The sequence below is a fragment of the Pongo abelii genome, chromosome 15 (genome assembly GCF_028885655.2).
Source record: "Pongo abelii isolate AG06213 chromosome 15, NHGRI_mPonAbe1-v2.0_pri, whole genome shotgun sequence".
Classification (NCBI taxonomy): domain Eukaryota; kingdom Metazoa; phylum Chordata; class Mammalia; order Primates; family Hominidae; genus Pongo; species Pongo abelii.
In genome coordinates this window covers 16,943,251-16,953,618 of record NC_072000.2, presented here as the reverse complement: position 1 = coordinate 16,953,618, position 10,368 = coordinate 16,943,251, and the positions used below count along the sequence as shown (strand labels likewise).

Sequence of the window (10,368 nt, the reverse complement as noted above, 5' to 3'; positions counted from 1 at the left end):
AATGGAATGTAATCGAATGTGGAATGCAATGTAATGTAATGGAATGTGAAATTAAATGGAATAGATTGTGGAATGGAATGGTATGGAAAGTGAAATGGAATGTGGAATGGAACGGGAAATGGAATGTGGAATGGAATGTTTAACGGAAAGTGGGATGGAATGAAATTTAACGTGGAATGCAATGGAATGAAACGTGGAATGGAACGTGGAATGGAAAGTCTAATTGAATGTGGAATGGAATGTAATGGAAAGTGGAATGGAATGTGGAATTGAATGGAATTTAATGTGTAAAGGAAGGAGGATTGGAATGTAATGGAATGTGGTTTGGAAATTTGAATGGAATGTGGAATGGGTTTTGGAATGAAATGTGGAATGGAATGTGTAACGGAACGGAATGGAATGTGGAATGGAATGTGTAATGGAATGGAATGGAAAGTGGAATGGAATGTGGAATGCAATGGAATGGAATGTGGAATTGAATGTGCAATGGAATATGGAATGGAATGGAATGCAGTGTGGAATGGAATGTGGAGTTGAATGGAATGGAATGTTGAATGGAATGCAATGAAATGTGGAATGGAATGTGTAATGGAAAGGAATGAAATCTGGAATGGAATGTGGAATGGAATATGGAATGTAAAGGAATGTAATGTGGAATGTAATGTGGAATGGAAAGTGAAATGGAATGGAATGGAATGTGGAATGGAACGTGGAATGCCATGGAATGGAACGTGGAGTGGAACATGGAATGGAACGTGGGAGGGAACGTGGAATGGAATGAAATGTGGAATGGAATGGATTGGAACGTGGAATGAAATGTGAAATGGATTGGAGTGGCATGTTGAATGGAATTGAAAGGAATATGGAATGGAATGTGGAATGGAATGGGGAATGGAATGTGGAAGTGAACATGGCATGGAATGCAATGTGTAATGGAATGTGGAATAGAATTTTAAATGGAATGGAATGGAATGTGGAATGGAATGTGGAATGGAATGTGGAATGCAAGGGAATGGAATGTGGAATGGAATGGATTGGAATGTAGAAAGGAATGTGTAATGGAATGCAATGGAATGTGGAATGTTACGGAATGGAATGTGGAATGGAATGTGGAATGGAAAGGAAAGGAATGTGGAATGGAATGTGGAATAGAATGTGGAATGGAACGGAATGGAATGTGGAATGGAATGTGGAACGGAGAGTGGAATGGAATGTGGAATGGAACGGAAAGGATTGTGGAACGGAATGTGGAAGGAATGAGGAATGGAATGGAATGGATGGTGGAATGGAATGGAATGGAATGGAAAGGAACGTGTAATGGAACGTGGAAAGGAACGTGGAATGAAACGTGGAATGGAACGTGGAATGGAAGGTGGAACGGAATGGAATGTAATGGAACATGGAATGGAATATGGAATGGAATGGAATGGAACTTGTAATGGAATGTGGGATGGAATGGAATGGAATGTGAAATGGAATTAGGAATGTATCATGGAATAGAATGTGGAATGGAATATGGAATGGAATGTGGAATGTAATTGAATGGAATGTGGAATGGAATGGAATGTGGAATACAATGGATTGGAATGGAATGTGTAATAGAATGGAATGGAATGTGGAATGCAATGCAATTGAATGGAATTTGATATTGAATGAAATGTAATGTGGAATGGAATGGAATGGAATGTGGAATGGAATGGAATGGAATGTGGAATGGAATGTGGAATGGATTGGAATGGAAAGTGGAATGGAAAGAGGAATGGAACGTGCAATGGAATGTGGAATGGAATGGAATGAAATGTGGATTGGAATGTGGAATGGAATGGAATGGAATGTAGAACGGAATGTGGAAAGGAATAGAATGGAATTTGGAAGGTAATGGAATGTGGAATGGAATGAGGAATGGAAAGGAATGGAATGAGGTATGGAATGCAATGGAATGTGGAATGGAATGTAATGTGGAATGGAATGGAATGTGGAATGGAATGGAATGCGGAATGGTATGGAATGGAATGGAATTGAATAGAATATGGAATGGAATGGATTGGAATGTGGAATGGAACGTGGAATGGAAAGTGGAATGGAACGTGGAAGAGAACGTGGAATGAAATGTGGAATGGAATAGAATTGAATGTGGAATGGAATGGAATGTGGAGTGGAATGGAATGGAATGGAATCTGGAATGGAATGCAAAGGAGTGGAATGTGGAATGGAATGGAATTGAATGTGGAATGGAATGTTGAATGGAATGTGCAATGGAATGTTGAATGTAATGGAGTGGAACGTGGAATGGAATGTGGAATGGAATGGAGTGGATTGTGGAATGGAATGGAGTGGAATGTGGTTTCGAATGGAATGGAATGTGGAAAGGAATGTGGAATGAAATGTAAAGGAACGTGGAATGGAACGTGTAATGGAATGGAATAGAACGTGGAATGGAATGTGGAATTTAAGGTGGAAAGGAATGGAATGGAATGTGGAATGGAATCTGTAATGGAATGGAATGGAACGTGGAATGGAACGTGGAAAGCAAGGTGGAAAGAAACGTGGAATTGAAGATGGAATGGAACGTGGAGTGGAATGGAAAGCAATGTGGAGTGGAAAGGAAGGTGGAATGGAATGTAATGTAATGTGGAATGGATTGGAATGGAATGGAATGAAAGGGAATGTGGAATGAAATGTGGAATGGAACGTGAAATGGAATGGAATGGATTGTGGAATGCAATGTTTAATGGAATGGAATGTGGAATGGAGTGGAATGGAATGTGGAATGGAATGTGAAATGGAATGGAATGGAATGGAATTGAATGGAATGTGGAATGGAATGGAATGGAATGGACTGTGGAATGGAATGGAATGGAATGTGGAATGGAATGGAATGAAATGCGATATGGAATGGATTGGAAGGTGGAATGGAATGGAATGAAGTGGAAAGTGGAATGGAATGGAATAGAAAGTGCAATGGAATGGAATGGAATGTGGAATGGAATGTAAAATGGAAAGTGGAATGGAGTGTAGAATGGAATGTGGAATGGAATGGAATGGAACATGAAATAGAATGGAAAGGAATGTGGAATGCGATGTTTAACGGAATGGAATGGAATGTGGAATGGAGTAGAATGGAATGTGGAATGGAATGTGGAATGGAATGTGAAATGGAATGGAATGGAATGGAATGGAATGGAATGTTGAATGGAATCGAATGGAATGTGATATGAAATGGAATGGAAGGTGGAATTGAATGGAATTAAGTGGAAAGTGGAATGGAATGGAATGGAAAGTGCAATGGAATGGAATAGAATGTGGAATGAAATGTAAAATAGAAAGTGGAATTTAATGTAGAATGGAATGTGGAATGGAATGGAATGGAACGTGAAAAGGAATGGAATGGAATGTGGAATGCCGTGTGAAATGGGATGGAATGGAGTGGAATATAATGTGGAATGGAATGGAATGGAATGTGGAATGGAATGTGGAATGGAATGGAATGAAATGGAATGTGGAATGGAATGGAATGGAAAGTGGAAGGGAAAGAATAGAAGCTGGATTGAATAGAAGCAGGGGCAGTGGCAGGGGTACAGCTGTGGTGTGGCAGTGAGTGGTCACCGGGCCAGGAGTCGCCCATCATCCCACCTTTGGCGGGAGGGAGGGAGGGAGGCCGCCCCATTGCTGGTAGCCCCCGCAGACACCGCGTTTCTCACGGAGGCCCTGAGCCAGGGCGCGAACCCAGATGCCGTGTTCCCTGGGGCGCAGCACAGACAGCCCGGCCGGGAGCTGCGAGGTCAGAACCCCAGGCCTCAAATCACACGGGAGCGGGAAGGGGCGGTGGAGAAGATGAGACAGGAAAGGTCTGGATGGGGAAGGATCGCAGGCTCCCCGGACTCCCGACCCCCTGCGACCCACGCTCCCTGAGGGCAGCTGCGGCTCCACATCTTTCTCCTGCTGGAGGTTAAAGGAGTAGCTTCGTCCTTTGGAAAAATGCCACCAGCCTCCATCCTCGAACCTTCCCGGCTTCTTCCAGCGTCATGAGCCCAGCAGGAAATAGAAAAGCGGAGTCTGTGTTTATTTACACGGTAATAAATGTATAAATCGAATGATGTCATTGTTTCCCAGGCAAAGGTAAAGAGAAAATAGTCAGACGGGACCTCCAGAGCCGGGAAAGCAAAGCCTGGTCCTGGGTGGGAGGCATCGGTGGGAAGGCCCTTTCCTCGTGGGCTGTGCGCGTCCAAGGCCCACTGAGTTCTAGAATTTGGGTGATTTAAGGGGAAATCTCGGGGGCGGCAGCAGAGTGTCTGGGACATCGACCGAGGCCTTGTGCTGTATTTCTGTCATGGTGGAGCCGCGTCACTGTACTGGGAAAATCTGCATAGGAGACAAAGGTCCGTGAAGAGGGGGGCCTGGGAGGGCACAGGGAGGCTCCTGAGTGCGCATTGCCAGCTCCGGCCCGGGGCTCCCTCGGGTCAGACGGTGAATATGCTGGGCAGTGAACACCCCAGGCCTTCATGCTGGACTTGGGTGCACCTGTGCATGTACGGAGCACCTGCTTGTGTGCAGAACACTTGTGTGCACCTGTGTGTGTGTGGAGAACCTGTGAGCACCTGCTTGTGTGCAGAGCACCTGTGTGCACCTGTGTGTGTGTGGAGCACCCGTGAGCACCTGCTTGTGTGCAGAGCACTTGTGTGCAACTGTGTGTGTGGAGCACCTGCTTGTGTGCAGAGCACCTGTGTGCAACTGTGTGTGTGCGTGTGTGGAGCACCTGTAAGCACCTATGTGTGTGCAGAGCACCTGTGTGCACCTGTGTGTGTGTGGAGCACCTGTGAGCACCTGCTTGTGTGCAGAGCACCTGTGTGCACCTATGTGTGTGTGTGGAGCACCTGTAAGCACGTGCATGTGTGCAGAGCATCTGTGAGCACCTGCATGTGTGCAGAGCACCTGTGAGCACCTGCATGTGTGTGGCGCACCCGCATGTGTGTGGAGCGCCTGTGAGCATATGTGTGCCTGTGTGGAGTACCTGCATGTGTGTGGTGTGCAGAGAGCCAGAGCACAGGGCAGGGAACCACTCTGGTTTTGTTTCAAAGCCTGTGTATTTTACAGACCATAAAAATGCTGTTATTTATAATGTGGAGTAGACAGTTGTGATACATATTTTACTGTGTTTCAAGGTGATGACCTCTTGCTGTCTTAACACCTCTAGAAGGGGCCAAATTTAGCTCATTGCTTCTTTTTTCTGGTCCACAAGCTAAGCTTTTTTTGGGAGGGGTTGTTTTTCCCCATTTTTCAGTGGTTGAAAAAGAATGATACTTTGTGGCAGGTGAAAATTAGGTGAAATTCAGACCTCAGCGTCGTGATGAAAGTCTATGGGATGCAGCCTTGCTCTGGGGTTTGTGTGTGGTGGGTGGGTCTTTCACGCCATAGCAGTTGTGGCTGCCCAAGAGGCACCGTCCCCACTGCATGGCTGTGTGGCCACCACACCCCACCTGAGCCCTGCAGTGGTGATCCAAGGGCATCAGCACATGGGAGCTACCAGTCACACACTGAGGTTTCATTGTTTGTACGGCGTCCTGTGCTGTCCCATCACTTTGGCTTGGCACCTGCCCTCACACACTGGCAGGGAGCCCCCAGGACACCTGCGGCATCACCTCTGAGGATGTGGCTTTTCCCTAGTAAGGGCAACTATTGAACCTGTCCTCTGACCATCTCCCGGGGGTCCTTCCAAGTCACATGGGAAATGGGCCCAATACTTGATGGAGGATGCAGCCCAGAGTCACCCTGTGCCCTCGGCTGTCAGGTGGTGTGGCACGGCCTTTCCAACAACAAACATCCTTAGGTAACAAACAGGTTGAGAATCATATCAGGAAAGAAGAAGAGGCGCCGTGGTGGTACCGTGTTGTAAACAGAGTGTGCAAATAGGAATTCTTCAGCCTTGGATTAAAGAAGAAGCACACAAACCTCTCAGGAGGAAACGATGACAAACCTAGAAGGGGCAGAGGGCAGGGACGGGAGCAGCCCTAGGGGAACCAGCTGAGCCGGCCATGGGCCTAGGAGGATGCCAGCTCTGCATCCCCCGAGGGTGCGGGTCCAGGAAACAACCCCTTGATCCTGAGGGGCCGGACAGGGTGTGAGCAGCATGGAGCCCCTGGAAAGGCAGGGTCCTGCCTGGGGCCACAGACACCAGGGGTATAGGGCCTTGCACCTCGGAGACTGCTGTGGGCCCCCAAGCAAGAGTGTGGAAACCTACCAGAGGCCTGCGGGAGCCAGTACCAACCAGCATCTACCACCAGCCAGAAAGACACCGGAGCCCAGGGTTCAAGAAAGGCAGCCCTGAAAGAGAAGGTCAGCCATCAGAGCAGCAAAGATCCCAGGAGGAAAAACGTCACAGCTGACAAAGGGCCTTTCAGGGGACATGGGCCTGATACTAAGGTTGAAGGGGAAGATGTTTTACTTAAAACAAAATAAACAGTGGGATATCGGGAAAATGAAGGAACCCCATCACTGCTGTGGAAGCATGATTACTATCACACTGGATCCTCAGTTAGTGAGAAAATGGAGCCGAGAATCTCTCCCAAAATGTCACACCAGTTTACAGACAGAGGGGACGTACAACAAAAAATCAGAATTGTAAAGAGGAAAACTTCAGGGTAGACAGAGGCGATCCCTGGAGAAAGGCAGGCTTGGTGTTCATAACAGAATACCTGAAAGTCCCAGACGATCTATTTACAAATCATTTTTTATTTTTTATTTTTCCATTCACACTTGGTTTTTGTGTTTTTTAATGATTTAAAATCGTTTTCTTTCCTCCTGCATGGTCTCAGAGCCTGGTCTGGGCTTCCAGGACATAAATCTTGATGCTTTCCATGCTCTCGGTGGCTGAGTTCTGCCTCACAGAAGCTGCCCACTTGGCCACCGGGAGTCTCTTGTGGGACTCATGGTGCTGCTTGTCGCTGGCATCTGAGGCCTTGTCACGGCTCACTGCCGGCTTGGATTTGTGGCTTCTTCGGGACCGGAGGGGGTGGTTTCTTCTCTTCCTTCCTCTTCTCGGGGGTCTCCACCAGCTGCCAGCTGTTGGCCTTGAGGTGGTAGAGTTCATCGAACTTCATGCTGATGTCCTTGATGGACAGCTGTAGCAGGTCCCAGAACCCTGCCAGGTCCCGGGCTATGGGGCGTGGGTTGGCATCAGGGTTCAAGTGTTGCTCACAGAGGCCAAGGAACTGCTGGAATTTCTGGGATATTGGTAGCTGGGCACTACCCACAGCACTGAGGACTTTTCCTAAGACTTCAGAGAGGTTGTACTCTTTGGTCTCCTTGTCCATCTGGCAGCACCAGCCTTCCAGCTGCTCCATTTCTGCCTGCAGTAGCTTTAGGAACCAGTAGCCGTCTTGGTGGCAGGTCCGTGGCTGTGCCGGCTCTGCTGGGGAGCTGGAAGAAGTCTCGAGCTGGGGTCTGGTGGGTGCAGCGAGGACACCTCCAGGGCAGGGTCACTGTTGTCTCCATAGGAGAGGCTGTGCTTGATCTGGGCAATCTTGGGGGCCCGTGAAGGACCAGCATCGATGCTGATGGAGTTGGGGTGAAGGGTACAGTCCGGAAGGCTCCTCTCAGATGATTTATAGCTTGAGTAATTGGCATCCTGGGTATCTGAGTCCGTGTCCTGTTGGGAGGACATACTGTGAGAGGGGACGCTGCTTTGCCAGTCGTCCTCTACCTGAACCCCGATGGACTGGAATTTGGTAGTGAGACTGGGCTCCTCTTTTGGCACTGGCTGAATGCAGTCAACTTGTATTCCTATTGATGACAGTTTCCTTTTGGGGGTGGCCTCGGGGTGGGACTCAGAGCTGGTCAGCGTCCCTTATTCACTTTTCCGAGCTGCATGTTTTGGGGGTGGCTGTGGGGCCTCAGGGGCTGGGGCGACTCCACCCCGTGTCATGCTGGGCAGTCGGGTACCACTGTCCAGGCTGTCTGATGAGTTGCTCAGGCCCAACTGGCTAGTCACCTCGCTCTTGTGGTCCTGGCTGTCCAGGAAGGTATCCTGGGCAGACTCAGTACCACTCTGGACTGTGACTGAGATGAACGGCTTTGAAGTGGTGCATGGAGGGACCGGTGGCAGGGTCTTCTTATACGCCACTAGGCATGATGAACTCGGAAGGCTGTGACTATTGCTGAGGCTGCTGGTACTGGGTGGTGGGGAGAGGGACTGCAGGGAGACACTGTCCTCCTCCTGCGAGCAGCCTGCCTGGATGGCACGCAGGTAGCTGGGGCTGTGGGAGCGGAAGCAGCTGGGCAGTGGCAAATCAAGCATCTCCGCCGCTGTGGACTCCGCTTCGCTGCAGGCTGACTCGCAGGCCGCCTCATCCTGTTCACTCGGCTCTGCCTCCCGTACCTGCCGCTCATGGCCAAACAACTGGGGGATCAGGGAGGCCTGTCCAAAATCTGACTGATGCAGCTGGAGTCGTTGAGGCTGTCACTGATGGGCATGTAGTCCTCTTCCCAGCCCAGACACTTGGAGGGCAGCAGCATGTCCACTGAATCCAGGCGGTCCAGACTCCTGTGGGGGTTGCTCTGCTCTCCCAGTGACGGCTGCGTGGCTCTCAGATAGCTCTGGCGCCACGCTGCAGTCTTGGGTGAGGGCTCGGGGCTGCGGCCGGACTCGTCGCTGTCCTTGTCACCCATGGCCTTGATGTAGCTGCTGCTGCACATGAGCCGGAACGGGCTGGGGCCGTCGGCTGCGGCATCCGTCTCGCATGGGGACAGCATCGTGGTGCTGCACTCGCCACCACCAGGCACCTGCGGGTAATGGTAGGCTAGACCCTGGTGGCAGGATTTGGGCTTGAGCATGCTCTTATCAAATGTGGCCGAGGTCTTCTGGCAGACCTCGTGGGCGTGGCTGAGGGTCAGAGTGAACCAGGAGCCCCGTTTGACGTAGTTGGTTTCAGTGCCCACCCCAAGGCTGGGGCAGGTGGCTGGGGGTGCAGGCGGGGGTGGTGGGACCGTTAGCTGGGTGGTGTTTTCTTGGTGGCTTTGAGCATGTGCCCACTGAGGGTGTTGTAGGCATGCATGAAGTAGAGTGGCTGGCTGCGTTCTGCCTGGCGGCCTAGTGTCATTAGCCCGGAGGCTGGGCCACTGCTGCGGAAGGTGCCGGCCTCGCCATCCAAGTTGTCATCGGCGCTCCACCAGCCTGAGATGTTGGAGCGGCTGCGCCCTTTGGGCTCCCCAACCTTGGCCCGCTCCTTGCTTTTGGCCCTCTGGCCCTTGCCAGTCCTCCATGTCACCCTTCTTGCTGCCATTGCCACCGACCTTGCCCACTGTGCCATCCAGTAAGGGTGGCTTGGTGAAGAAAAGCTGCTGGACTGAGTGGACCAGGTGGCGGATGCAGCCAGGGCTCTCACCACGGGCCTTGGTCTCACCATGGGGGAATTGGAGGGTGCTGAAGCCACTACAGTGGATGGGCAGCTGCTTCTCAAACTGGACCAGGAGGTTGGTGGGCAGCCGGTTGATCTTGGTGGCCTGGGCATGGCTGGGGAAGGGGCTCTCCTCTGGCACCTCGAAGTGGGAGTTGTCGTGGATGTAGAGAAAGGTGCTGCTGGGCGGGGGCAGCTGGTTGTTGTGGGGAAAGAGGCCATCCCCCAGCAGGGTGTCCTGCCCAGGGAAGCGGGCCTTGCCAGCAAAGGCGTCCGTGGGCGACAGCAGGTAGGAGTTGTGGTCAGTCCCTGCAAACGGGCTCGTGGGGTGGGTCTAGGCTGTCCCTAGAGAGGTGGTGGGGGCGGCTGTCACCGAGACCTTTCATGACCCCAGGCCGAGGGCAGGAGCCGTCACCCTAGCAGGGCCCCCAGGTCGCCTCCCCCGGGAGGCAGCCACCCTGCGCCGGGCGCCTCTGCAGCCTCAAGCCCGCTCAGCAGCTCCACTGTGCCGCCGCCTCTGGGGTCCGCTCACAGGTCCCCGCACCTGGCCCTGGCCCACGGGCGCCCCATGTATCTCCTCCGGCCGGCGCGGCACACCTGAAAATCCTTTTGAATGTACAGTTGAGTAATGGCTAAAAGAAAATGACTTTTCCACACGCACAACACTTCTGACACCAATTGTGGGGTTTTCATCCAAGCAATTTCTCAGTTCTCTTGGACACAGACTTGGTGTCGAAAGTTTAACTTGATTCTGACACTAACTGCCCAGAGCCAGCACCGACCCAGCAGGCGAAGGGTCCAGTGCCACAGACTGCCTGCCTCAGACACCAGCGGCGGGGGATGCACCCCCGTTCGCAAATCAAATCGGGTCCTCTTGCCTGGCGCAGTAAGACAAACGTCCACGCTGAGGTTTTGCAGTGGAGAAAGGAGGATGTTTATTCGCAGGGCACCAAGCAAGGAGAATCGGGCAGCTCTT

The 10,368-nt window shown here is 51.2% G+C and overlaps 1 pseudogene; it reads right to left on the bottom strand.

The window, feature by feature from the left end:
- Nucleotides 1-6,808: 6,808 nt before the first annotated feature.
- Nucleotides 6,809-9,778, bottom strand: LOC134759934 (disks large-associated protein 4-like; annotated as a pseudogene).
- Nucleotides 9,779-10,368: the final 590 nt, after the last annotated feature.